The following is a 5,459-nucleotide window of genomic DNA, read 5'->3' as shown; positions in this document are numbered from 1 at the left end:
AATAAAACGTAATTAAAATGTGAATGATTGGAAGACGTCGTCTCTTTCTCTCTCTCCTCAAAAATATAAAGACTTGTGGGACTTGAATAATAAAAGTTTATAAAAGCAGCATCCCCAATAGATCTTTCACCCCAATTCAGCCTTTACTCTCCTATTACTGTGAGACATTGCACTGGGAACAAAGTATTTCATAATTTGTCGCTTGGATAAACGCAATATCCAGGCGTAATAACATCAGAATCCGGTACAGTATAAAATTCTTAGACGACAAGACCCGGCAATGTCTGACCAAGACGGTTTGAGCCTCCTTGATCCAACTGTATCCTCTCTGGCCGTCTTCACATTACGACGCTAAAACCGGCGATCCAGGAGAGCTGCATACGTCACACCTGGTCCGCGCGTATTCGTGATAAGTCTTTCCTTTAGAAACCGTGCTCCAATGCAAGACGGCTTGGCTGTCTTAACTTGCATCAACGTACTTGGTAGTTTGATTAAAAGACGCGTCGTACCAATGTCAGAGGTTAACGTCCTTCTTGCTCGGTCCCCCCGCCCTCCCTCCCAGCGTCCGAATGCGGTGGACCTCGTCCTAGAACGGACACGTTATTCGGTCATCACCACTTTTGGAGATGTCGTCGCATACCGTTTTGTATATGTACTGCATATAGATAAACAAATATGACAGTGTAATCCATGACCCGGTGAGGATGCAAACTGAACCGGTGAAGTAACATCGCGTTCAATGAGGTTGCAATGCGCTGAAGCCGGTTCGAAATTATCTCCCAGAGGAGGTTTGGGATCGAACTGGTTTCAATATGACTTGTAGCGTTCAGATGTAGCCGCAATAAATTTCGTAGTATCTGATCCCAGCCCGGAAAAGAACAACAAACAGCCATGCCTTCAAATATCAGAGTTATCAACCAAGAACTGAGGTGTTCAAAAATTTGCCAAGAACTATCGTAGAGTGGAACTCGTTGCCACCAAGCACAGTTGGGGCATTAGCCACCAAGCACAGTCTCCTGCATCATAAGTCGTTCGATGTGATCAACTCCTGCACACAAGTCGTTCGGTGTGGTATATATGGTGTGTTACGCAGCTATACCGATATAGATACAGGTACAGATCCGGCATCGGTGGATTTGGGCTTCAAACACACTGGCTCAGTGTGGAGGGGGCCATGTGTCCGTTCTTTCAGAAACGAATTGGCGATGTGAGTCTCATGTTCGCATTAGATTATAGTCCGTTGTTTCAGAGACGAATGGGCGATGTGAGTCTCATGACGCCACTAGATTATAGACCTATGCGTGGGCGTTAGAAGCAGTAATGTTTACACAATACGCGCCCACCATGTCCTCAGAGCCACAGTACGGTATGCAGACATCAGGTACATCCATGTCAGGCAGCTAGTGACAGACACACCCCGCAGCTTTACTGAGCGTTATCCTCACAAGTGGAACGCGATGTTCAGAAGTATATGTCATGAGAGGTGAAGTACATGTAACACAGTATGAGGGCCGTCATTGTGCGAGCAGGAGCAGACAAGCATATCAAGAATATCTTACATTCAGTAGAGTATAACGGTTAATTATTAATGGCTGAATCGCCTGCCTTTTGTTCCAGTCTGTCGTTCTCATGTTTCTTGTTCAAACGGTGAATTTGACGAATACTACTCTATAGCTTAAAATGCCCCGGTCCAATTTTTAGATCTGTCAGATACATGTAGCTCTATCTCTGTATGCTTGACCGGCCGCCTTTCTGTCAGCGTCAATAAGAAGGTAATGCATCTTCCATCAGGAATATTTCACTTCTAATACCGAGCTTTTAGAAGGGAATCGTGCCTTGCTGAAAGATCCAATGGTGGGATTTGAATTTTACTTTACCAGTCCTGATAAATATCTTCCTACAATAGAATGCTTTCAAACTTGGTTGGTGGGAGGTGAGATATTTACACAACGCGTACACAAAAGGATTCCATGCTTAAATAAATCATATCATCAACTCTAGAACGTTGTTGTATGTTGAAAGCTAAGCTTGAAGAGATCTAAGCCCCTGTTAGACACAGGTATGGCCTCCCTACCACCATGTATGGTCTCGAGTAGGTCGGGAGCAAGGTCGGCTGTGGTTGGCTGGTGTTCGGCGAGGTTGTCTACCGTTCGGCTGTGCCAGCCAAAATTCTTCAAACATTCGGGAGTGGGCGTGAGGTTGGGCTATGGTTGGGGAGTGATTGGCTTGTGGTTGGGAGTAGGTCTGCAGTGGTCAGGGTGTGGTTGGTAGTCCATTTGACTCAAATTTAACTCAATTTTGATTCGATTCGTATAGAAAGGAAAGCGTGGCCTATATTTGATTGAAGTTTGACTGCTCCTGAACTTCAGCCTTAGTTGGTTGTTGGTCGGGGGAAGGTTCTGAATGTGTGGCAGGGGCTTACGGGGAATCTAACGTTCAGCATGAATGTGCATTACCCTGACTAACGGCACAGTGTGTGGATATAACATGTTGAGTACAACAGGCGGGATTTAGGCAGAGAGCATATTCCCAGCGCCACAGACAGACTAACACCACGGCTGGTAAAGAGCTATCTATAAGTCTCCTGAGTAGCCGGGCTCAGCTAGATGAATGTTCCGCGAATCCCATCCGCGGGTGAGGCGGCGGTCGTCATCTCGGTAGCGGCAACCTGCACTTCTTCAGCAGACCGACTCCCCTGGCATGCTATCTGTCTGATTGGCCAATTTCTACCCTTTTCAGCCTGGTAGAGGCTACAGAAACACTGGTCTTTTCACGGTGTATCAATCATTAATAAACCAAGCAGAGACAATTTGTCTTACAATCCAGGCTCAAGACGCCTCAGTATAATAAGCGTGTGAAGCTCTATTCTATGAAAGAGCATAAAACTGATATATGATGAACATGTTCTCCCTGTTGATGTGACAGGGTGTAATAGTGATGACGAATGTGTAGAGAGGATGGCCAGGAGCGGGTGCGTTTCCAGACGGACCCCCGGAGTGATAATGTGTTTTACCATTCACAGGTTGCCCTTAGCGACATTGTGTGCCCGCACTCTGTAACACATTACCTCACACCCCGTGGTGAAGTGAGATGCAGGTGTTCTGTAGGGACAAATTACAGAGTGTACCGACCATTAGGTACGACCTAATGATATCTCCTGCAAGGCGATCCATTTCATGCTTTTTTCACCGTCTAGTGTTTGTCACTTGAAGATAATGAAAGAATTTACGAAGGAATGAAAGGAAGGGCGGGTCATGAGAGGTGTTGGACAGGATTGCTTTGCTTGCTAGTTTTCGATACAGAATACGATGGACTGCATGCGCAACTGGAGTCACCTGTCAAACATTCAGAGCCTTCCCCCGAACACCATCCGACCAAGGTCGGCTAAAATCCTGGAGTATTCTGACCAGATTTAGGTCACCCTACCTTTCTGAACGAAGCAAATTTAACACCCGAATGTTTTAAGCGTTTGTTTAAGAAATATTTGAGAGTAAATAACTCAAGAACTGTTTGACGGATCTTCGTGAATTTCGGCCTTTTGTGGTCGCCACAAGTGTGTTTCCATGTCTACTTTCAAGTTGTATCATGAACGTTTATTACGTCCTCTTAATGTCATTAAGATGTCGAAAAGGACAGAGGAAGAACTTAAGTTATTATCCCTGGGGAAATATCGTTTCTAGTGCCTTCTGGTGATTACGCATTATCATTATTAATATAAATTTGACGGCAAAGGAAATATATAATCCACACATAGACTTAATCATTTCTGTTGTCAAACTTAAACGAAGTAAGTTAGGTTCATTTCTTTGAGTGTATCGATTTGCGTTGATACTAAGTTGTGGAGGACCACCGACAGAGTGGATAGTATTCAGGATTAAATTGCAATTACATGTGGGTTAACATGTTATTAAAGCCGACTTAGGTAGACAACCCGGATATTACTTATAGTGAGTCCGACTCTGCGTTGTCAAGTCGGATGGAATGTGCAATGACATGATAACAGCCGTGTTCACAAAATTGCCCATTAATCAAGCGTACTTTTCATGTACTGTCTGAGAGAGTACTCGCCGGTAAAAGGCAGTGGTGACAGCCGCTGCCAGGCGTGAGTTGTAAAGTGTACTCATATTGCCGGCTATCTCCTCTGGCATGCTATTTGGCAATTTTTGGCTACATAAAAAGTACAAATGTACAAGACACAGTGGTGGCCAACTCTAGCACATTGCTAATATAGCCTCAACCAAGGACAAGATACAATCAATGACAAATACCAAAGCAGCAAACGGGCATTCCAGAATACACAGATATCATGTAAAAAATGGATCATTCTGGGAAATTGAATGTTTCTTGCAGCCGTAGTTTTAACCAACTCCTATCATAACTTCCAGCCACTCATTGCAGACTGGTGCTAGCTAGGCCGCTCTTAGGAGGATACTGACAGACGTTTGCGGTTGAAAACTCGGGAATATTTTCGACGAATGTCAGAAAAAACTCAAGATGTATTTCTGTGTTTCCCATAAAAAGGTTCCACGTTCTAAACAAGCTTTGATTTCAAAAAAATACAAAAATAACACGTACCAAGTATGATTTCTAAAAGATGGCCGGCAGATTTCTCACACTTATTCACTGGATTTCAATTCACACAACAACAACAGTCCAAAGTGGTCGATATGCTCTGCCCTCGACTTTCTGTAGTTTCTAGCTTGCGGTAATCTTCAAGAATGAAACTTCCCCCTGTATTGATCTAACTTCAGCTATAAACCGCTGGTTCTATAGCTAGCTGATGGGATGTACATCCATTTCAACGACCCGCTTCATGTAATGCCCCAAGCCTAAACCATCCTACCGAAAATGTTCTGCCTTCTTAAACATCTGAAAGGCAAATTGCCTTCGGATGTTTTGCGGAATATATAGAAATTTCATTCGGGTGTTGTAGAATGCTTAACATTTGTCGGTAAATACATGTCGGTGTGTTACTTGCGGCATTACATCAGGTGATCGTGGTATGTTGGAAATGGAGCCCTTTGGCTACTAGTTTGGGACAAAAAGTCACCAACTCACCAGACAATCAGCGAAGAACTGTCGCAGCAATGTTGGCCCCAGGTCGGCAGTGCCTGCGGAAGTGCGGAACGATAGAACCGTTGGCCCAAGGACATTGCAATGACGGTTCTGATAAAGGTGACGCATGCCCTTAAATCATGTTGGCATGTTATCATCGGATTCTATAAATAGAGCGCTGCATCCAGCCGGGATATAGCTTCATTTGTCACGCTAACCAAAAACGGCGTCTGCTAAAAGCTTTGAAGAAAGTTACGACTTGTGTGTTCGGAGCGATGGTTCCCAGATTCCCCACGCATGTCTACTGTAGGCCGGGTCTACAGACTGGGATGTGCTGATTACACATAGTCCACGTCATTCAATAGTTCGTGCTTATAAACCTGCTTTTCTGACAACTCCCCAGT

The 5,459-nt window shown here is 44.4% G+C and overlaps 1 protein-coding gene across 1 annotated transcript in view; it reads right to left on the bottom strand.

The window, feature by feature from the left end:
* LOC109485191 (somatostatin receptor type 2-like) overlaps nucleotides 1–5,152 on the bottom strand; it is a 13,501-nt gene extending 8,349 nt beyond the window's left edge. The window contains exon 1 of the mRNA XM_019788644.1: nucleotides 5,059–5,152. The gene's annotated coding sequence lies outside the window, so the exon portion shown is untranslated. The remainder of the gene's footprint in view (nucleotides 1–5,058) is intronic.
* Nucleotides 5,153–5,459: the final 307 nt, after the last annotated feature.

The sequence above is a fragment of the Branchiostoma belcheri genome, unplaced genomic scaffold (assembly GCF_001625305.1).
Source record: "Branchiostoma belcheri isolate BF01 breed outbred unplaced genomic scaffold, Haploidv18h27 scaffold11, whole genome shotgun sequence".
NCBI classification, from domain to species: Eukaryota; Metazoa; Chordata; class Leptocardii; order Amphioxiformes; family Branchiostomatidae; genus Branchiostoma; species Branchiostoma belcheri.
This window is presented reverse-complemented; position numbering and strand designations above follow the sequence as displayed.